This window comes from Myotis myotis, unplaced genomic scaffold, assembly GCF_014108235.1.
Source record: "Myotis myotis isolate mMyoMyo1 unplaced genomic scaffold, mMyoMyo1.p scaffold_m19_p_2, whole genome shotgun sequence".
NCBI classification, from domain to species: Eukaryota; Metazoa; Chordata; class Mammalia; order Chiroptera; family Vespertilionidae; genus Myotis; species Myotis myotis.
Window position 1 is genome coordinate 173,286,131 of NW_023416324.1, and position 23,655 is coordinate 173,309,785.

A 23,655-nucleotide genomic window follows, 5' to 3' on the forward strand; every position below is an offset into this window, starting at 1 on the left:
GGATGTCTTTTCCCCCAGTAGACTTCCCAGGAGCCTACAGGAGGATGGAAACACTGGGACCCAGTCATTATCTGCAGGTGTTGGAGGTGGTGGTAAAATGGGTGTTCCCGTTGTAAAAAAATCATCCTATCCTATATAATAAAAACCTAATATGCAAATTGTCCCCTCGGGCGATCCATTCAACCGTCACCACTACCTGCGATGACCACGAGGGGGCAGCACAGAACATGGTTGCCGCCTCGATGGGCCCTGATGAGGGTGGGACTGTGGTGGGAAGGTGAAGCAGGTGAGGGGGTGGAACCAGGCCAAGCGGGTGTGAGGTGGGGGGAGAGGGGGTGGCAATCGCCCCACAGGTGGGATGGTGGAGCAGTTGAAGGGCCAGTGCCAGGCCACAGCGGCATGCCAGGCGGGGCTGTGAGGCCACTCTGAGGGATCCCACCCATGCACGAATTCGTCTAGTCCAGCTGTGGGCAAACTATGGCCCGCGGGCCGGATCCGGCCCGTTTGAAATGAATAAAACTATTGAAAAAAAAGACCGTACCCTTTTATGTAATGATGTTTACTTTGAATTTATATTAGTTCATACAAACACTCCATCCATGCTTTTGTTCCGGCCCTCCGGTCCAGTTTAAGAACCCATTGTGGCCTTCGAGTCAAAAAGTTTGCCCACCCCTGGTCTAGTCTCTTAATGAAAGGGCTGATTTAAGGTTTCTCCTCTTGGTTTCTCCAAAATCCTGCCTATCAGTAGAAATAAAGGTAAGAGAATGTGCGATCTGTACACTTCACACCTGACCTAAAAGCCATGGATTCGTTGTTAAATCATTAGAGCCTGCTTTTAAAGAGAGGAACCTCAGATGTTCTCTTGTGGGTGGCCAGGTGGCCATAGACTTGGGAGAGTAGAGGCAAATGGTTTAGTGGAAGGGTCCCACCTGACTGTGCTCTTTCCCTCCAGTGTGCCTCCCGACAGGGCACTCTCTGGGCTCCCATCTCCTTTCCTAACATGAGCATGAACATACCTACCTCCCAGGATTCTACGGATTGAATAGGTTAATATAGATCATTGTACCCAGCATAGGAAGCTTTTCCGCAGAAGTTACTTTAAATAGTTGAACTATTGATTGGTGAAACAGACATGAGGAATTTTATCAGTATCTTGCCCTTCTGGCCCCAGGAGTAGAAAGCCTGCTTCCTGGTGGACACCAAAGCAGATGGAGTTCTGGGAAGCCTGGGGGAGATGGGCGCGTTGCTCATCCTGCAAATCCTTCCTGGGAAAGAGTGATGTCTGCAGTCTGGGTGGTTAGGAAGGGCCCAAGAATGGCTGGGCTTGAGAGAGTGTTGTTGGTGTCTTACCTGTAGCCAGGCCTGCATTATGACTCAGAATGCATTTTCAGTTAGGGATCTTGGTATGTTGCTCAGTAACTGAAGTATTGTTTGGAGCAAACTATTGTAGCAAACTCTTCTTGGCAAGTATGTCCTGCTGATACCGAGATCAGTGTGCATATAATAGTTTTATATCAACTGCTATAAAACAACCACAAGTTCACAGTGACTCCGATTATACAGGTACTGCACCCGAGAATTTCTAAGGCGATTAGCAAATGAATGTACTACTAAGAGAAAAATCATTGCTGATTTTTTTCCTAGCTAGGAATTCTTCTCATTGCCCCTGGAACTCTTGTCTCAAAAAAAATATTCTAAGTTCTTTAACTAGAAACAGCTCTTTAAACTCTAGTATGCTTAGTAATTCAAACATAAGTAAAAGAAAATAAAAATGATTAAGAAAAATGATTCAGTAAGTTTTTCCATAGATTTATAGAACTCGCAGAAGCCAGAGACTTGGAGTTTTCTAGACCAGCGGTTGCCAACCTTTTGGACCTCACGGACCACCAGTTGACGACCGCTCATCTAGACCACTCTCTGCCCTGTGGAAATTCATGCTGAGAGCTCAGAAAGCTTGTCAGGTGTCACACTGGGCGTTAGTACAAAGTCATCCTCCTCACTGTCATTGCTATGCTTTTCCCTCTACCTCTCACAGCCTCGAAAAGATTTCTCATAAAATTTGTTTTTAAGTAGAGCTAAGTACAGGAACAAAACATTTCAATAATTTTCATTTTTTTTTAAAAGAATTTACCAATCAGCATGATTCATTTTTTTGTTTACTTCGAGACACATATCAAAATAGCACTGATAACATATGATCTAGCATTTTCAGTGCTGGGTGCTAGGCCCAAAATAATTGAAAGTAGGGACTCGAACAGATATTTGTACACTTATGTTTATAGCAATAGTATTCACAGTAGTCAAAAGTTGGAAGCAACTCAGGTGTCTATGGGAATGGATAAACAAAATGTGGTATATTCATACAATGGAATAGTATTCAGCCTTGAATAGGAAGGATATTCTGAAACGTGCTACAATATGGATGAACCTTGAAGACTATGCGAAGTGAAATAAGCCAAATACTGTATGATTCCAATTTGAGGCGCCTACATTAGTCAAATTCGTAGAGGCACACCGTAAAATGGTAGTTGCCCGGAACTGGGGAATTAGTATTTAACAGGTACAGAGTTTCAGTTTGGGAAGATGAAAAGTTCTAGAGATGGATGGTGGTAATGAATGCTTAACAGTGTAACTTTACTTAATACTGCTGAGCTATACACTTAAAAATGGTAAATTTTATAAAGAAGTTAGGAGGGGAAAAAAGAGGTGACCGCCAAATAAAGCCAAACTTACAAAACACACAACAGCCTGGCTGGCATGGCTCAGTGGTTGAGCGTAGACCTATGAACCAGGAGGTCATGGTTCAATTCCCAGTCAGGGCACATGCCTGGGTTGCGAGCTTGATCCCACTGTGAGGCGTGCAGGAGGCAGCTGATCGATGATGCTCTCTCATCATTGATGTTTCTCTCTCTCTCCCTCTTCCTTCCTCTCTGAAATCAATAAAAAAAAAAAATTAAAAACACACACACACACACACAACAAAACACTAATAGGAAGAGAACGTTGGCTGTTCACTGATGTGAATGAGACGGTGAAGTCAGGGTTCTAATTCTGGTCCTGACAACTAGCTCTGTGACCCACACAATTTGGCCATTAGTTTTCGCATCAGTAAAGAGGATGTTGGCTGATTCATCGCCACTCTTCTGGCTGCTCTAGAATTCTGAGTCTACAAGTCCTTAGCAAAGAAGTACTTGTTTAGGAACAACTGCCTGTGTAAGATGAGCCAGGCATGCCTGCAATTTGAGGGCAGACCAGCTCTCCAAAACCTGTTCTGGCCAACCCTTGGCTGGGGCATGTTTGAAAATAAAGGGTATCTCTGAGCTCGCCGAGTAGACACCATGAGCAAAGCTCACCTTCCTGAGTTAAAAAAATTTAGGGACAAGAAGTTATCATTGAAATTAAATGGTGGCAGACACATCCAAGGAATATTGTGGGGATTTGATCCCTTTATGAATCTTGTGGTAGATGAATGTGTGGAGATGGCAATTAGTGGACAACAGAATAGTATCAGAATGATGGCAACACGAGGAAACTACCATCATGTTTGAAGCCTTGAAGCAAGTGTAAAGAATGGCTGTGTCCACCAGCGACATCAGCTGCTTCCACATGCCCCCTCTCCGCAGCTCCTGTTTTACTACAATATAAAAATTGGGTTGTGCACATTTTCACATTGAACTTTTGTTAAATAACCTTTTGTACCGAGAAAAAAAGAAAAGAAGTAAGCATCTTAATCTGTCCATCTCAGCTCGCTGCTCTCCATGCTGGACCAGAGCTCCTCAGAGCTGTCAGATTCCAGAGCTGTATTTTAGGGTCCTGAACCTGTTTTGACATCAGGCCCAGAGACGGGTTATTTCTTATTAAAAAAAAATTTTTTTAAATTAAATGTTTATATTGATTTTAGAGAGAAAGGGAGAGGGATGGAGAGATAGAAACATCAGTGGGAGAGAGAAACATTGATCATCTGCTTCCTGCATGCCCTCTACTGGGGATCCCGAAACTGGGGCATGTGCCCTGACCAGGAATCAAACCCGTCACCTTTCGATTCATGGGTCTACGCTCAACCACTGAGCCACACCAGCCCTGGCAGGGGCTATTTCTTATAGTGCCTTTGACCGAACAGTTGTGGCATCAGAAATCAGTTTCTTTATCACTGTTGCAAGGATAAGACTTCCTTCCAAGTTGTTTTTGTTTTCAGTAATCCACGGAAAAGGTTCTGTCTTACCTGAGCTATATGTAAAAGTTGTTCCTTTTTTGGCTTTGGAGCAGATAGCTATTCCTTCCCCTTAGGTTTCACAAGTAGGCCCGCGTGTAAGAGTTTTGCTTTTTACTAAGCACACAGACTGATTGACAGGCTGAGCTTACCTTTAACACACTCCGAGTGCCATGTGTGGGCAGTGTGCGATACATTGGGTGAGAGGAGGTATAGACAGCCTGGCGTGAAAAACAGAGGCTGTTGACTGGGCTGGTTGCTTTATATGGATTATTGCCCATCTCCCAATAGCCCTGTGAGGCAAGTGGTGGCAACTTCAATCCTCAGAAGAGGAGACTGAAGTTCAGGGAGGTTTCCACTCTCCTAAGGCCACCAGTGAGAAAGGCAACAAACCTTTCATCTGCCTTGACTACAAAGCCGTTTGTCTTTCTGCTATACCACATTTCTTAATGTAAGGAGACTTGTAGCCATGCTATTTGATAATTTAGAACTGAAAGATTATCTCTGATTCAAGAAGCGATTCTTATCCAACCTGATTTGTAATCCAGCACCCTCCCCCCCATGCTGAGATCTGAACAGTTTTGCGACTGTTGAGCCATGTTTATGATATCCATGACTTAAGAGTCAAACCTCTTTGCTCTTGTGTGTTGGACAATAGAATATTCTAGCTGGGATAGAGGAGGAAGAGCTGTGGCCTACTTAGGAGAGGGCCTTAGGGGCTTCAGGAGCCATCAATTGCAGTGCAAGGCCACTAGTTCTTCATAGGTCTGCTTATGGTGCCTTTCAGGAATGCTTATGGTGTGACCAGATACTCTCCTTGTTGTGTTTGTCTCTGTGGATTTCTAAGTGCTAGTCGCTCTTAATCTATTTTTAGCTTCTACTCTAATTTATTATGGGATAGGACTTGGAGTTTATCATGCACTCTCATTCCACTCATTAGTCATTCAGTTAGACTTTAACAAGTCCAGATAAGAAATAGAAAGAATAATACTTGGTATTACTAATTGAGGGTGTGTCCTCTTTGTGTGGCTATATCTCCCCATTTTCCTGAGGCTAATGTGGTATCTGACACATAATTGGTGTTTCGTGTGTGACTGGATGGAGAGATGAAAGAGCTTGCAGTTTTTAGAGAACTTTCATTGATATCTTTGATAACAGCTGTGTTAAAAGAATACATATGCAATCTCTCTCTCTCTCTCTCTCTCTCTCTCTCTCTTACTTTTGGTATTGGGGAGAATTCAAAATTGAGTATTCAGATGCTCAATTCCAAAATTGTTAGACTTTTATTCTTTATACCTGCTGTGTTTGGAGGGGTTATAATTTGATGTTATCTGAAACCAAATAAAGTAGTGATCTGCTTTTTAACAGATTTGGCTATAGTTTGATGAGTGATTTGTCTATGTTCATATATTCAAGCAGATGGCAGTAATAGCAATATCTTCAGTAAGGTGGAATTCAGTATGAGAAGGTGCATCAGGGCTTAATGAGGTTCAAAATGAAAGATGCAGCCACACTCCCATCTTCAAGTACTCAAATGATCCATCCATGCAGGAATATCACACCGTTCCCTTCTTCCCTTCTCATAGTTTCCCATTCTAGGGGAGCCCCCATTGAAAAAGTTGCTCTTTATTCCGTCTCTTTCCCTCCACCTCTGCCTGAGAGAGAGAGAGAGAGAGAGAGAGAGAGAGAGAGAGAGAGAGAGAGAGAGAAGGGGAATTAGGGACGTGGAAGCTTGTTTCTGGAACTATAGTATCCTTGTTAGGATTCCTGTAGAAACGTTGTTATGGAGTAATAGGTTATATCTATAATAATGAAAGTGTAATGTGCTAATTAGACCGGACAGCTGAATGACCTTCTGGACGAGGCCGGGGCTGCGAAGGCCGAGCCCCTTGCACAAATTTTGTGCATTGGGCCTCTGGTGATACTCTAAGCTTTTAATGCCTGGTTAGGATACTTAAGTGCACTTAAAACTCAGTTTTCCATGGCCTCCTCCTCTCCCTTTTTCCTACTTTTACGATCCTACTAAAGATGAACGTCCTGGTGAATGGATAGGCCCTGTGAGAGTTGGGCCTCCAGGTGACAGCAGCTCACTCAGATGCACACCTTAGGGGAAGGGGCTCTGTCGTCTTTATCTGTGTGACAGCAGCTACTAGTCCAGTGCCTGCCACAGAGGACATGTTTCCCCCAACTCCCAATACTTGCTGAATTCATTTGAATTTAAGAAAAAGAAATAGGAACTTTTACATTCTCTATTTTCATCCTTGTCAGTTTCTCAAAAACTTTCTTATATCAAACTCCTCATCAGCACTGGCAGTGGACATGCAGTTGGATTTATTTACTGATCTCTTTACTTACATATACAAAACATTTATTGGTCACCTATGATGTGCCAGCACTGAACGCATAGCAGTGGGCCAGCACAGTTCCATCGCCTGCTCTCCTGGAGCTTATAGGCTGGTAGGACCCTTGTCAGAAGGAGAGCACTTACCAAGTCTGGGGTGGAACTGTTCTCTAGAAACTTCTGCAGTTTTAGCAATGTGTAGGATGACTTTCAGTATGAGAAGGTGCATTAACTACTGTCTCCTGGAAAAATCTCTTCTCTTGCCTTAACTATTAATGATGAAAAAGTGACTTACAATTATTCAGAATTGTCCTTAAAAATAAAATAATGAAAAACATTATGTGGGCACTTTGCTTTTACATAGTCTTGGATTAGAGAGTAATTCTTCTTTACCTTCTTTTTAAATGAAGTCTGAAATAATAATTTTAGATATTTGAAAAATAACCTTTTCAGATATTTTATTGCAAATTATTAATTTTATGAGTTTTCTATTAAGGCAAACTATCCGTTTTCCTTGTGCCTGGTGACTAATTTCGTTGCATATTATTTCTATTCATAGCTCCCCAATCTTAGGTAAAATAGAGCAGATTTAATGGTGAATAGCTTCAGCTAGTTTCATATGGAAAAAAATAATTAAAATCATAGGAAGAGGGTCTGGAACGAAACCCACAGTATTTCTAAAGTATGCCTGTCTAGACAACTAGGAACATCAAGAAGAGAAGACTCAGGGCCTCCATCTCTCCACCATTCCACAGAGCGAGATTTTTGCACAGCAAGGAAACAACAAAATGAAAAGACAACCCATTGAATGGGAGAACATATTCACCATACATCTGATAAGCGGTTAATACCCAAAATTTAAAAAGTACTTATAAAACTCAACACCAAAAAACCAAACAATCCAATTAAATAATGGGCAAAGGACCCGAGTAGACACGTCTCCAAGGAGGACATACAGATGGCCAGTGGACATATGAAAAGATGCTCAACATCACTGGTCATCAGGAAAGTGCAATTGAAACCACAGTGAGATAACACCTCACACCTGTCAGAATGGCTGTCATCAAGAAATCCACAAATGGCAAGTGCTGATGAAGATGAGGAAAAGGGAACCCTCGTGCACTGTGAAGATTAGTGTAGCCACTGTGGAAAGCAGTGTAGAGTTACATCAAAATATTAAAATCAGGAACTGCCTTATAACCCAGTGATACCACTTTTGGGAATATATCCAGAGCAGTAATTCAAAAGAATGTATGCACCCCTATGTTTATTGCAGCGTTATTACAACGGCCAAGATTTGGAAGCAGCCCAAGTGCCCATCAGTAGATGAGTGGATACAAAGGCTGTGGTACATTTACACAATGGAATACGACTCAGCTGTGAAAAAGAAGGAAATCTTACCTTTCGCTACAGCATGGATGGACCGGCAGAGTATCATGCTAAGTGAAATAAGCCAGTTAGAGAAAGACAAATACCATATGACTTCACTTCTATGTGGAATCTAATGGACAAAAGAAAAATAGCAAACAAAATAGAAATAGACTCTCATAGATACAGATAACACACTTGACAGCTGTCAGAGGGGAGTTGGATGGGGGCAGAGTGAAAAAGGCGAAGGGATTAAGCAAAAAAACACACCAGCAAAACCTCATAGACATAGACAAACTTATGGTGGTTGCCATTGGGAAAGGAAGATGGGGGAAGGAAAAAGAGGGTGAGTAAACAGTGATGGAAGGAGACTTGCCTTGGGGTAGTGAACATACCATACAATATACAGATGATGTATTATAGAATGATGATACACCTGGAACCTATGTAATTTTATTAACCAATGTCACCTCAATAAATCCAATAACAAATAAAAAAAATCATAGGAAGGAAAGGTAAGAAAATGATGACACAAAATAAGTAACAAAGGGCTGGTGGCTGGGTTGGAAGAAAGTGAAATTTTTTTCTGGATAATTCTCTTTGTGGTGCAAGATTTATTTCACTAGATTAGTATGATTTACATGAGCTGTTTAAAGGGATTACATTCTTAACAGTTCCCTTAAAGCTCTTTATTATGTATAGCCTGAAGTCCTGTCACTTTTTCACACTTGTTTCTGGATGCTCTATAAAATATCAAGGGGCTTTCAAGATAAAAATAATCCTACTTGGGGGTTTCTGGGGAGCTCACTTCTGTCTAAAAATCAAAATGCTTAAACAGTACATTGTATCAAACCTGCCTTTTTAAGCGATTGGAACACACCTGGAAGCAAAGAGGTTTAACCTAGTTTCTCAGATGAGAACTCGAGGTAGAGGAAGGAGGAGCCAGTCCAGGATGAGTTGAGGAGCTGGTTACCTTTAGCCTACTTTCTCTGGAATGACGCATTTCATCCTTCCAGGTCAGTCAACAGCCTCAGCCCTGCATTAAGATTTTTGGTCACAAGTTACAGAAACTCACTCCATCTAGCTTAAGCAATTTTTTTTTCATTTAACCAAGCTGCAGGGTGGGTGGGCTGGATGGAGTGGGCTTTAAGGACGATCAGGAAAACCAGGGGCTTGAACACAGCTGTGTATCTGCTTGGCTTCTCCACTCTTTTTCTCCAACTTTTGTCTTTATCTTTGAGTGATAGCTTCATTTTTCTCTTACTAAACATGGACTTTCTCTGTAATACCATCCATGGTCAGTGCCAGTCTATAGCCATCTTTACTGACTGTGGCCTGGAACAAAATAGGATCCTTTCCTCCTAGTTTCAGTTTGAAAATCCCAGGGAAGACTTCTGATTGGCCTGGCCTAGGTCATGTGGCTGTGACAGTGGATACAGACAAGGGGATGAGGTACCCTAGGCTCAGCGTGTGTCATAAGCCCAGGGAGGTCACAGACCGTTGCCTTTGAGGGAACTGCTATAAACAGGCAGCCCAGCAGTTTTTTGCTTTCTTTAGTCCATGGGGACTCCGTTTCAACAACTAGTTAAGATCCTTTTCCGAACTCATTAAAAATCTTTCAAGGTCTTTTTTTTGTTGTTTTTGCCAAGTTATGGACTTTATACCCCACTACACTTTAGTTTCCTCTTTCATTTTGCTCTGTGTTTTCGCAAGAACACACACTAGCATCCTGTGCTGCCGTATGATCTAGAGAATTATGGTTGACTGACTGAAGGAATACCACGGGCATAACTATGAAATCATAAAACTTGAGCGATGAAAGAGGTTCTGGATTCTATTTGCCTTCAATAGTTTCACTGATATTCTGAGGTTTCCTAAACACAAAGGGCCAAGAAATAAAGGAGGGCGAGTAGTTCTTTATATTCCCAAATATTGGGCCTTGTTCTGGGAACTGGGTAGTGGAGTGAAGCAGACAGATAAGAAAGGTCATCAGACCTTACATTTATTTAAAGGAAAATCTTAACTAGAATCCAAATTTGATTTTTGGCTGAAATCATGTCAGTTTAGAGGTTATCTTTTAAGAAGGGGCTGACCCGTGAAGGGATCTGAAGCTCTGTTTGTCAGTATCTGTGAGTGATTGTTTAAGATGCAAAGCAAAGTATTAGTAAGTGATGCTTGTTTAGCAGATAAAAATCTTTGGCAAGATGGCATCTGTTGGAAAAAATAAATAAAAGGAGTTCTTGGTGGTGAGAGAATGAGGAAGAGCTCAATCTTTTAGAACCAAAGACTAGCATTCAAATCTCAGCACTCCAGTTGCTAGCCTTATAGATGGGCAAGTGGTGAAAGCTCTTATAGACTCCCATTCCTCAGCTATAAAATGTCTTTATCTACTTTATGTGGTTTTTTTGGTATTATATGAAAGTTAAGCAGTTAATTAAAAAAAATATATTTGTATTGATTTCAGAGTGGAAGGGAGAGGGAGAGAGAGAAACATCAATGATGAGAGAGAACCATTGATCAGCTGCCTCCTGCATGCCCTCAACTAGTGATTGAGCCCTCAACCTGGGCAATGTGCCTTTGACCGGAATCAAACCTGGGAACCTTCAGTCTGCAGGCCAACACTCTATCCCAGCCGTGGGCAAACTACGGCCTGGCCCGCTTGAAATGAATAAAATTAAAAAAAAAAAAAAAAGACCGTACCCTTTTATGTAATGATGTTTACTTTGAATTTATATTAGTTCACACAAACACTCCATCCATGCTTTTGTTCCGGCCCTCCGGTCCAATTTAAGAACCCATTGTGCCCCTCGAGTCAAAAAGTTTGCCCATCCCTGCTCCATCCACTGAGCCAAACGGGCTAGGGCAAGCAGTTAATTTTTAATAACAAATACACGTAATATAAAATTTACCATCTTAACATTTTTAAGTGTACAGTTCAGTGATGTTAAGTACATTCATATTATTGTGCTCACCCATCTCCAGAACTCTTTTCATCTTGCAAAACTAAAACTCTATACCCGTTAAACAATAACTCCCCATTCCCCTCTGCACCCAGACCCTGGCAGTCACCATTTGACAGTTACTTTTTTTGTAAATGGTAAGATCTCAAAAAATGTTAGCTGTTATCCCTCTAAATCAGGAGTCAGCAAACTCTAGCCCACAGGCCAGCTTTGGCCAGTAGCCTGTTTTGATGTAGGGTGTCTTTGAAGTAAGAGAGTTTTTTATATTTCTAAAGGGCTATAAAAACAAAACAAAATAAGGAAGAAGAATATGCCATAGAGACAGTAGGTAGCCCACAAAACCGAAAATATTTACTATGGGGTCCTTTAAGAATTTGATTTTAAAATGTGTGTGTGTGTGTGTGTGTGTGTGTGTGTGTGTGTGTTTGTTTGTACATACCTTTCCAGATATCTTATGGGACTTATATGAACATCTACCCTAGACCATGAAATTCTCCATGGGGCCATGTTGCCCCTAAAGGATTGAAATTTGGGGGGCGGTGAGATATCTTAGAAATTATAATGATTTGGAGCCTTTCAAAGAGCCACAACATGTAAAAAGAGATATAGTACGTCTCTAGGCCTGTGGTTGGCAAACTGCGGCTCTCAAGCCATATGCGGCTCTTTGGCCCCTTGAGTGTGGCTCTTCCACAAAATACCACGTGCGGGTGTGCATACAGTGTGATTGAAACTCCGTGGCCCATGCGCAGAAGTCGGTTTTTGGCCTGGGCGAGTCTATTTTGAAGTACTGTTGATATTTGGCTCTGTTGACTAATGAGTTTGCCGACCACTGCTCTAGGCTATTGGTTGGGCACAAACAGATGTTAGCCACTTTGGTCAATCAGATCTTGAAAGTTGAGGTGTTTTTACATAAAGTGGTAAAAACCAAGAACCAGGTGCAGATGCAGTGGCATGTAGAGTGACACAGTGATATCCAGGTTCGAATCTAGCTGACCTATGTCCTTGAGTTTGTCATCAACTGCTGTGTTGAATTTCTGGGAACTCTTGGCCCTGCCCTCACGGATGAGAACTCCATTTGCTGACCAGGCAATCACAGTGGCCCTGGGCCCCTCTCCCCCACTTTAAGTCCTCCACCTCTGCAGAGCTCTGTGCAGCCATAGAGAGACCCAGAGCGAAATTAGGCCTTCCATGGCCATTTCCTAGCAGAGGCATCGATCTGTTTGCAGTAAGAGTCCAAATGTTCAGAAACCAACATATATGAGAGGCATGTTTATTATTATTATTTTTTAATATATTTTATTGACTTTTTACAGAGAGGAAGGGAGAAGGAGAGGGATAGAGAGTTAGAAACGTCGATTCAGCTGCTTCCTGCACACTCCCTGCTGGGGATGTGCCCGCAACCAAGGTACATGCCCTTGACTGGAATTGAACCTGGGACCCTTCAGTCCGCAGGCTGACGCTCTATCCACTGAGCCAAACCGATCAGGGCGAGGCATGTTTACTTTTATTGCTGTTCGTGGAGCAAGAAGGTCCTCTCTTGGTTTACAAGCATCTCGAGTGTCTCAAATCTGAATCAAGCATATGGCAGCCTTGAAGCTTATCATTATCCTTTGGTCTGTAAACCTTCCTAAATGGCCTAGTTTCACCATGACATTTTAGTGGAATTAAACTTGAACCGAAAATTATGTAATTAATTACAATTGCTAATTGTGTCAAGCCTGTAACTTGATCACACAAGGCACAGAGCTGACAGGTGGTTAATCCCTACCGCATAACTTCTTCATATATGTTCCTTAAGAAAGGATTTAAAGCAATAGCCACAACAGCATGACTTTGGTAAAAATCTCAAGTGGGTGCTGTTTGGTGACCAAGCTGGAAAGCCAGTGACTTCCACTTTCCAGCCCTCAACCTATGATCCCAGTCAACTTGCATGGAGGCCGCCCTGCAACCCACAAGTCTTGTGCTTTACCATATTCTCGTCACTGTGTGGACACAGTCAGTCATGAAGCTATTTTCGGACAAGACCGGTAGCTGTGCCCATTAATTTACATTCTGAGCTTCTGGTGCTGGAATAAAATTACTAGGAATAACCATTTTTTCATGACCACCTTGTAAGTGCCACTGTGTAGGGGAGGCTTCTTTCTCAAAATTAGTGGGTATTAGTATAACTTTCTATATAAATGGATGTGAACGTTACATAGCACATTATAGAAAGCCATGCCCAGAGGTTAAGTCCAAGCAGAGATGGTCAGTAAAACTTATTTCAAGACTATCTGAAGCAAACATAGGGTGCTGGCCTAGTTGAGTGTCAGTGTGGTAAAGAAGACAAGAGGTAGGTTTTGAAGTCAAACACTGGCGCTGGAAATTAGCTGTGTGGCCTTAAACAGATTTTGAAAATCTTCAACTGGCTTTTACTCATTGAAAAGAAAGGGGAAGGACTAATAATTCTCTACATCATTAAAAAGTTCCTGGCACATGAAGTTCCTGGCACACAGCGGGTGTTGTTAGCAGTCCTGTCTATCGGGGCAACTCTTCCACTCTTCCCTCCCCTGAAGAAGAAGAAGGACTTGTCTTACTCTACTGAGTCAGGGTTTAAATTTAGCAAAATCCCAGTTAGTACATATATGTTTTCAGTGGTTATGGGAACTATGTCTAATATTTGAAATGAGCTGTACTTGATTCATATTTTTTAACAATATATATATTCTGCCCAATTCTAAAAAAAAAAAGTTGGTTTTTTTTTTTTTTTTTTTTAGGCAGCTAATTCATTTCTTAGTCATACTTTGAACTCCCAGCACCTTACCCTATAAATGCAGCCCTGGTTAGAGCTCTTCATAGAGCCTATAACGCTTCAAACCCACTAACCTCATTTTACACGTTTCCCCAAAACAGGCACCCATGTGTGCGTGCACACACACACACGATTTATGACCCAACTTTTGGGAACAATGTTAAAACAAACAAACAAAATTCTTAGAAAGTTGTGAGATGCCTAAAATAGTTTGATTTTTAAATGGTTTAGGATCTTTTCCCATAAGACTTGGTGCTTGCTGCTATAAATAGAGGCATGCAAGTGGGTCCAGAGTAGTTTCTCTCTAGTCACAGTGCTTAAGAGGATCGAGAAGTCAGTTGTATTATCTTGATAGCTAAAGACTACTGTGAGCTTTTAACCTCATTAACTCCAAACTTAAAAACAAATTAACTTTACAAACCTATTAAGTCAGATTGAGAATATTTCACATGCAAAGCTTCTAGGTGCCCTAGCTGGTTTGGCTCAGGGGACACAGCGTCGGCCTGCGGACTGAAGGATCCCAGGTTCAATTCCCGTCAAGGGCATACGCCCGGGTTGCAGGCTCGATCCCCAGTAGGGGGTGTCCAGGAGGTAGCCAATCAATAACTCTCTCATCATTGATGTTTCTGTCTCTCTCCCTCTCCCTTCCTCTGTGAAATAAAGAAAAATACATTAAATAAATAAATAAATAAATAAATAAATAAATAGAAAAGCTTCCAGGTGTCTTGTCTAGATTCTCCCTTTCACCCCTACCCCCTAACACTGTTTACATTACCACTAGGATTTTTCTAATGGGCTGTGATCATTGTTATAGCTGGGTGATGAGTACGTAGTATTTATCTACTTTTTTTTTCCTATTTTTTTTTGTCACCATTTATCCCCCCCATACCCTTTTTCACCTCCCCCTTCACCCACAATCCCCACACTATTGTCGTGTCCATGAGTTCTTTCTCTTTTTCTCTTTTTTGTTCAACCCTCCACCCCATCCCTGAGCTGTCTGCCTGCTCTCTCTCTCTGAGTCTGTCTCTGCTTTGCTTGTTAGTTCAGCTTGTTCATTAAATTCCACATATGAGTAAGATCAAATGATACTTGTCTTTCTCTGGCTGGCTTATTTCACTTAGCATAATGTTTTCCAGGTTCCATCTACTTTTATATTGTTGTTTTTTTTTTAATTGATTTTCAGAGAGAGAGAGAGAGAGAGAGAGACATCGATGTGAGAGCAAAACATTGATCAGTTGCTTCCTGCACACCCCCTACTGGGAATTGAGCCTGCAACCTGGTTATGTACCCTGACTGGGAATCGAACCTGCAACCTCTCAGTGCACAGGATGAGGCTCAGCCACTGAGCCACACTGGCCAGGGTGTGTTTTATTTTATCTTTCATATAAACTATAACAGCCACATTAAAAAAAAAACAGAACAGTTAGAGTTCCCTCTTTTTCTACTTTGTGTTTGGGATAGGGTGGTGGTATAATGTGTTTTTTCAGTCTCATCTCCTTAGACTGTTCAAGGCAATGTATGGGAAAAGAAAAGAAACTCAAAATAAATAGATATGAGATCCCCAAAATACACATATTTTTTGAATTTTAAGGTTTCTCTTGAGAGTTTTCAGTCTGCACCTATCTAAAAAACTGTCTAAATGTGTAGGTAAGTGTCATATGTAAGTATGGCAGCATGGCAGATACAGTATAACCAAAAGAGTAGAGGACTTGTGGGAGCCAAGATCTGGTTTTGCCACTTACTAGGTAAAGAATCCTTGGGCACATTATCCAGCCTTATGAGCCCGTTTCTTTAGCTACTATAATGAGGACAATACATGCTCTGCCTACCTCTTAGGGATTTTTTTTTTTGCTATTACTTTACACTAGAGGCCTGGTGCACGAATTCGTGCACAGGTAGGGTCCTGAGGGGTGGGGGGGTCGGGACGCAATCGGCCCTCTGGGTAGTGAGTGGGATGCCCTTGCTGGCCCGAGATCCGGATTCATCCCGCGGACATTCACCCCAGTTGTTGGGAGCCACCTGGCGGCCGCTTTTATGTTGTTTCTTCCTTGCGGAGTTTCTAGGGAGGGAGAAGTGGCCATGGTGGTGCTCGAGGGCGACTTCCAGGAAGCCTGCGGCGCCGGCAGGATTGTGCCAGCAGCGCTGGTCCATTGGTGCCTGGCCCATTCTCCAGAGATTGGACCTGCAGGCCTACTGAGGGAGTGAGTGGCTGCTGGGGACTGGTGTGCCCCTGGAATGGTTCGGTCAGCTGAGCTGCGCTCCCACTGTGGGAGCGAACTGACCACCAGGGGGCAGCTCCTGTATTAAGCAGCTGCCCCCTGGTGGTCAGTGCGTGTCATAGTGACTGGTCGTTCGGCTGCTTAGGCTTTTATATATATAGATAGGTTGGCGACTTGCTCACTTAGCTAGTGTGCATCATTATCTGTTGAACTAGGAACCTGAAATATGTAGCAATAGAAACAATCACATATATAACTTGTTCTCACTTAGCTCATAGACAAAAGAAGGGAATACAAAAATAACAGAAGCACAGCATACCACTTTTGAAGACATTTTTAAATAGTGCAAAATATAGTACCAGCTGAATGCATGTGTTGAAAACAGAAACACACACACACACACACGGTCCATACAGACTGTCAAAGGTCTTTAAACTTTTTATCCATTTTTCTGTAGTCTTGCCCTGACCATATTTTCTCTACATAAATTCATCTGGTATAAGAAACTGTGTAGCTACTTAAAAAAAAAAAATTGTCTCACAAGTGATACAAAAATTCACTCTCCTTTCCATAAATAAGGGAAGAGATAAAACATTATAATCCACCTTTTACTTCCCACTCCTAATCCCAGTCCCCTTCATCCAGCCCCAGATGTAATCACGCTGCCTTTTGGCACCTGTCCTTCCGGGTACTTGGGTTCGCTTTCCCTTCCTCTGCCTATGCCTATATGTATCTAGAGAAAATACGCACTGTTGCATTTGTTTTCCTTTTGTTTTAAACGAAGGTTATACTAAGTGGAACGTTCTGCAGCTTGCTTTTTGAGCATCAACTTGTGTAGGAGAACTTTCCGTGATCTAGCTCATCCACATTAAGCTCCGCTTGCTGTTCTGTGTGGGTTTGTTTCACCATTCTCCTGTTGATGGACAGTTAGGTTGTTCTCAGTTCCAAACAGTGCTGTGGTAGACATCTTTGTAAAATCCGCCTTAGGTCCCAGTGTTGCTCAGTGGGTAGGGTGTTGGCCCTCGGACTGAAGTGTTCCAGGTTTCATTCCGGTCAAGGGCATGTACCTTGGTTGCAAGCTCAATCCTGGGGCCTGTTTGGGGTGTGTACAGGAGGCAGCCAATCTATGTGTCTTTCTCACATCAATATTTCTCTCTCTTCCCCTCCCTTCCACTCTCTCTAAAAGTTAATGGAAAAATATCCTCAGGTGAGGATTAACAACAACTACAGAAATTCTACTTAAGCATATATGTGACTATTTCCCTAATGTAGGTATTGAAAAGTGGGATTACTCGGTCACAAATTGCATGCCTTTAAGTTTGACTAGTTAATGGCAAACTTAAAGGTAAAATGACACTATTGTTCACACTTAAGTTTCTTGCCCAGCTCCTCAGAACCAGTTAATTAAGCATAGCTTTGCAGAGGGGAGGTATGGTTGTCTAGAGCAGATCAATGCTTCTTAAATCTTAACGTGTAGACCAATTACCTGGGGATTTTGTTAAACCGCAGATTATGACTCAGGAAGTTTGAAAATGGGCCCTGAAGTTTTGCATCACTGACAAGCTCCTGACACTGCTGAGCAGGGACCACCCTTTGAGGAGCAGGAATCTGATGGAGAGATCTCACTCCAGTTGGTTTCTGCATGTGGCTTGGAAGTTACTGTTTGTATGGGTGTGTGTGTCCACGCATTAACTCATGTACAGGGGTGTGTTTTCAGAGGAAGCTACATTTTGCCATACGTGTTTGAGCTCTAGCCCTAGAAGTCACGACCTTTAAAGTTCTGGCCTGTGAACATAAATGGCAAAATGTTGATGGCTGTTGAAACTGGGTGATGGGTACATGTAGGTTCGTAGTACTAGTCTCTCTACTTTTGTAGAAACGCTCATATACAAAACTTTGTATATATATATATATATATATATATATATATATATATATATATATATATATATATATATATATAAAAAGGCTAATATGCAAAGTGTCCCCTTGGGAGTTCGACCGGGAGACTGGGAGTTTGATTGCCTGCTATGATATGCTCTGACCACTAGGGGGCGGTGCGGAGTGAAGGAAGGCCCCAGCCAGCAGCCAGAAGGCCCTGATGGGTACTGATTGCCGGCCAGGCGTAGGGATCCTACCCCTGCAGGAATTTCATGCACTGGGCCTCTAGTTTTAAAACAAAAGAAAGATCCTTTGAAATTTAAGTTGCTTCTAACAATTTTCAGTTTGGTACATGCTGCTATGCCTTTCCTGGGTTTCCTCTGATAGATCATTTGGAAGTATTTTATTTTATTATTTTTATTTTATTTATTTATTTATTTATTTATTTATATTTTTTTAAAATATATTTTATTGATTTTTTACAGAGAGGAAGGGAGAGAGATAAAGAGTTAGAAACATCGATGAGAGAGAAACATCGACAAGCTGCCTCCTGCACATCCCCTACTGGGGGCATGCCCGCAACCCAGGTACATGCCCTTGACCGGAATCGAACCTGGGACCCTTCAGTCTGCAGGCCGACGCTCTATCCACTGAACCAAACTGGTTTCGGCTGGAAGTATTTTATTTTAATCAGAAGTGTATTTCGATTTGTGTGAGTTTTAATGTTAATATATCCATGTGTTTTTGTTTGTTTCTTTGTTTTAATCCTTGCCCAAGGATATGTTTTTATTGATTTTAGAGAGAGGAAGGGAGAAAGAGAGAAACATGGATATGAGAGAGAGACATGGATGTGAGAGAGGAACATTGATTAGTTGCCTCCCCAGTGCACCCCAACCAGGGATCAAACCCACAACCTAGGTATGTGCCCTGACTGGGAATTGAACCCTCAATCTTTTGGTGTATGGATTGATGCTCTAACCAACTGAGCCACCTGGCCAGGGCTATCCACATATTTTCAGACATTTAAAAATAACCGCACGTAAAAAAGAAGAATCTCTTACCTTTGAGATAGCATGGAGGGATGTGGAGAGCATCGTGCTGCATGAAATAAGTCCGTCAGAGAAAGACAAGTATCACATGATCTCACTCATATGTGGAATCTTAAGTAACAAAATAAATTGATGCACAGAGTGGATCCAGAGACATGGAAGCATGGAACGTAGTGCAGAATCTCAGAGGGAGCGTTAGGGAGGGTTAGAGAAGGGTGGGTGGGAGGTAATCAACTAAGGACCTTGCATGCATATATGCATCACGGACACAGATAATCGTGATGAAGAGTATAGTTTCTTTTTATGGAGGTAACTGGCTATCTCTATTTTTAGTGTTTTGGCTACTAGGAAGCTCAGAACCCAGCTAGCTGCTCTACTGTAGCAACTCGGCAGTCCCTTTGGCTTGCATAACTGTATTCTAATTCCACTTCCCCCCACCTGCTGTCTTTACCTCCTAATCTAATTCCGTGTTTTCTTGCTCTGGTTTACTCGTTTCATTTTATTTTTCTGTTTTATTGTCTGTTTTTACCGTAAGCCGCATCAAAATATTTATGAAACAGATGGTATATAAATAAAGAACATTGGAATTTTGAAAAAGGTGTGGACAAGACTGATGAGGAATGAAAATCAGTGTCATAGTTCTGAGAAAATGTTGGTGGCTGCGATGGCTGCTTTCTTTTTCTCCCTGGTCCTCCTGTCTCCCTGACCTGCCTCCCTGACCAGTCCGTCTTCATCCCCTCCACCCTCTCTCTTGTGGCTGTGACTGCACTCTGAGCAGTGATGGCTCCGTCTCTATCTCCAGCCTCATCCAAACTCACAGGTGCGTCGCCATGTTTCTGACTTCTCTCTTATCAGATGGCTCCACCTGAACGTTGGACAGTTACCTCAACTCAACACGTTCAAAACAGCACAGACAGCGCCCTCTCCCCAGACCTCCTCTCCGGCATGGCACCCCCGTTTGCACCACCATCCGCTCTGCTGCTCCACTCCGTGGAGCTCACTTTACTTTTTCCATCGTTAATCCTCCGTATCTAATCAGTAACAAAGACCTGTCACTTTAACATCTCAATATCTTGGGGTCTGTTCTCTCTACTCCATCCTTTCTGAAAGACTCTCTGGGGTTTTTAAGCTATCCTTGCCCACTTTGGGCTTTTCATTATTGCAGTAATCGCCAGTCAGCCTCTTCCGCCTTTTCTTCCCTCACTCCAGCCCATACTTTGCCCTAAAGTCAAGGTCTGCGTTTGTCTCCAGGCTGAAGTTTAGATCAGTTAGGCAGTGGTCGGCAAACTGTGGCTCGCGAGCCATATGTGGCTCTTTGGCCCCTTGAGTGTGGCTCTTCCACAAAATACCACGTGCAGACGCGCACGTACAGTGCGATTGAAACTTCGTGGCCCATGCGCAGAAGTCGGTATTTTGTGGAAGAGCCACACTCAAGGGGCCAAAGAGCCGCATGTGGCTCGTGAGCCGCAGTTTGCCGACCACTGAGTTAGGCCTTTCGTACGCTTGCCTTTGCTAAGCGTGTTAGTCTTGTGTTTACTAGTAGCTATTTCCCAACCTTGCCCGGAGCAACTGTCCCTGTGTCTGCCTTGGTGCACTCCAGTCTGCCTTTGAAGACTTAGCTCATTGTCTCTTTCTCAACCTCTCCAGGTTTCTTGCTTCTCAAGAGCCTGTACACCTCTCTGTTATAGAGCTTACCACTCAGTGATATATTATCCCATTTTATTAGATGCTGTTTGAGGGCCCAGATTGTGTCTATTTCCAGTGTTAAGCACCATACTCATGACCCACATGGTAAGTGCACCTTGCAGTGTTTGTTGAATGAAGGCATTGCAACTCTTAGAACTTCTTTAGAAAACAACAGTGGTATTAGTAGTCACAGCAGCTGTTACTGCCATCATGAATTGAGCTCCTACATGCTCCGATACTGTTCTAAATGCTTTACATGTTTATCTCATAAACGGCACGATCCTCTGTGGTCAGTACTGCAATCACCCTTATTTTACAGATGAAGAAACTTCGGCACAGCACTTTAGTAACTTGTTAGAATTTGCCCAGATGATAAGTAGTAGAACCAAGATTTGAACCCACACTCCCTCTTAACCATCACATATTCTGTATGTGAGACTTAATGTGTCTACCTGTGGGAAGGCAGGACTTTGCCCAGTAGTTATTCTTTGAAGTCACTTTTATTTTCTCAGTCTGTGATTCTGCAGTGTGAGGAAACAAGGGGACATTTGAAACCTGGCGAATGCGTTGATATCATGTAAGATGTATGTTGCAGGCTCCCTGCCTCGCTCCCTCCTGCCCCCCCGGGCTCTTTTTTTTTTTTTTTAATTATTTTTATTGATTTCAGAGAGGAAGGGAGAGGGAGAGATAGAAACATCAATGATGAGAGAGAATCATTGATTGGCCGCCTCGGGCACGCCCCACACTTGGGATCGAGCCCACAACCCGGGCATGTGCCCTTGACTGGAATCGAACCTGGGACCCTTGAGTCCACAAGCCAATGCTCTATCCACTGAACCAAACCAGCTAGGGCCTGCCCCGGTCTCTTTACTGTCCTCAGCTGTGTGCACTGGAGCAAGGACGCTGCCACAATTCTTTGCTTGCTCTTCTAGAAGGCTCACATTCTGGAAGTCCTCCACAAAACTGTATGAAGAAGAGATCGAGAGTGGCAGGCAGCTCTCACCCCAGCGTATCAAAAGAGACTTGTTTTTGTCCTTAATCAGCACAGTCAGGACTTCCTGGAAGGGGAGGGCCAAAGTGAGAAGAATTCCGAGATGGTGAATGGAGCTGGAAAAGGATTCGCCTTTGTCTGATCTCTGACAGGCGTGTGCTCAGCGCGTTAAAAGCATGACAAAGGGGCTTTTAGAACACTTGTTTTTAGAATACTCAGAGGGCAAGAAAGTAAGATCAAGCTAATGAGTGACCACAATATGAAAAAAAAGAAGTAAATATTTTAGCCTAAGGAGTTACACTAAAAAAAAAAAAAAAAAAAAAAAAAAAAAAAAAAAATTAAAATAAGAAAGAGAATGCAACAGGAGAAAATGGGGTGAAAAAAAGTTGTGAGAAACTGTAGGGATAAGGCGAGTTGCTCATTCGCTCATTTGTGATATTTCTTTCTACTTTATAAACAAGTCCCTCCTTGGTCTGACTTGGTTTTTATGGTGGGAACTTGAACTTACCTTAAGTCTGTTTTATTTTGTTTTAACTAAGTGATTTGAGATATGAACATTGACTTTGAAAGCCATATATTTGGGGAGATTTTCTACTTTAAAAAATTATCTTTAACATGGTCTCCATTCGAATGTGTAATCTGGACTTGCACTTTATGTAGCAACAATTTATATTTATTCACACTTCTGCTTTTTAGGTTACTTAAAAATAGAGTAGATCATTTTATTTTATCTTAGCCAGACACCCAAGTTCTATAGTCGCAGTGCTATAATAGTGATTGCTCTCCCTTAACAATATAGAGAAATGGTGATATATCTTGCTAGTCAACACACAGAGCAGTTAAATGGCTCCGTTATGGGAGCTGGAACAGCATGAGAGGTATGACGATTTGGCCAGCTGTCTTTTTGTAGTTTGTGTGCTCCCCTGGTTCCCAGTGAAGAGATTCGGAGTTGTGTTGACATTGTCTGGCCTCCTGGGTAGCAGTCACGAGTTTTGCTGCTCTTGGGAGCCTGACTGGTACCGTGATGGAACCATCGGGTCTCTTTAGTCTCTCACGGTATCATTTAAATCCTGGAGCTTCTGATGCAGGAGCTAGGTCTTATGCCCATTTGTTTAATAGGTGGCTTGGCCAGTGACATTTTTGAGAGCAGACATTTAGAAGAATAAAAGAGAAGGGAACAAGGCCCTGACCAGATAGCTCAGTTGGTTAGAGCATCGTCCCGATATGCCAAGGTTGCGGGTTTGATCCCTAGTCAGGGCAGAAGCAACCAATAAATACATAAATAGGTGGAACAATAAATTTCTCTCTCTCTCTCTCTCATCAATAAATAGTAGTACTTAAGTGCTAATGTAAGGGGAAGATAAGAATCTTTCAGAGTCAGAAGCATGGGGAATAGATATTTGGGAAAGGATGAATTTGAAAAATCTTCCAGTTACTGCATGAAAACATGCAAAAGACCAAACTGCAGGGCTGAGCCCTCTTCTCTCTCTCTCTCTCTCTCTCTCTCTCTCTCTCTCTCTCTCTCTCTCTCTCTCTCTTTCAATCCTCACTTGAGGATATTTTTCCCATTGTTTTTTTAGAGAGAGTGGAAGTGAGGGAAGGAGGGAGGGAGAGAGAGAGAGAGATCGATGTGAAAGAAACACATGTACCTGGGGCTGGGGATTGAACCTTCAACCCAGGTACATGCCCTTGACCATGAATCAAACCCATGACCCTTTGGCCTGTGGGTCAACGCTCTAACCAGCCAGGATTGAGCCTTCTCTCTTAAGCAAGTAGAACAGTGGTTCTCAACCTTCCTAATGCCGCGACCCTTTAATACAGTTCCTCATGTTGTGGTGACCCCCAATTTCATTGTTACAAATTGAACATAATTAAAGCATAGTGATTAATCACAAAAACAACATGTAATTATATATGTGTTTTCCGACGGTCTTAGGCGACCCCTGTGAAAGGGTCGTTCGACCCCCAGAGGGGTCGTGACCCACAGGTTGAGAACCACCGAAATAGAATGTGTACACTGAATAAAGCTTAATATGTGGAAAAATTCACAATATTTGTTATTCAGCAAACATTTTTGAGTATCCACTATGGGCCAGGCATTGTTGTAGGCCCTTGGGATGTGACAGTGAACAAAATAGACAAAAATCTCTGCCCTCATA

At 42.4% G+C, this 23,655-nt stretch overlaps 1 protein-coding gene and 1 pseudogene across 3 annotated transcripts in view; both read left to right on the plus strand.

The window, feature by feature from the left end:
* The window catches only part of IGF2BP2 (insulin like growth factor 2 mRNA binding protein 2), a 155,058-nt gene that overhangs the window by 21,845 nt on the left and 109,558 nt on the right, over window positions 1–23,655 (plus strand). The gene's annotated exons all lie outside the window — the stretch shown is intronic.
* LOC118676096 lies at window positions 3,219–3,837 on the plus strand (annotated as a pseudogene).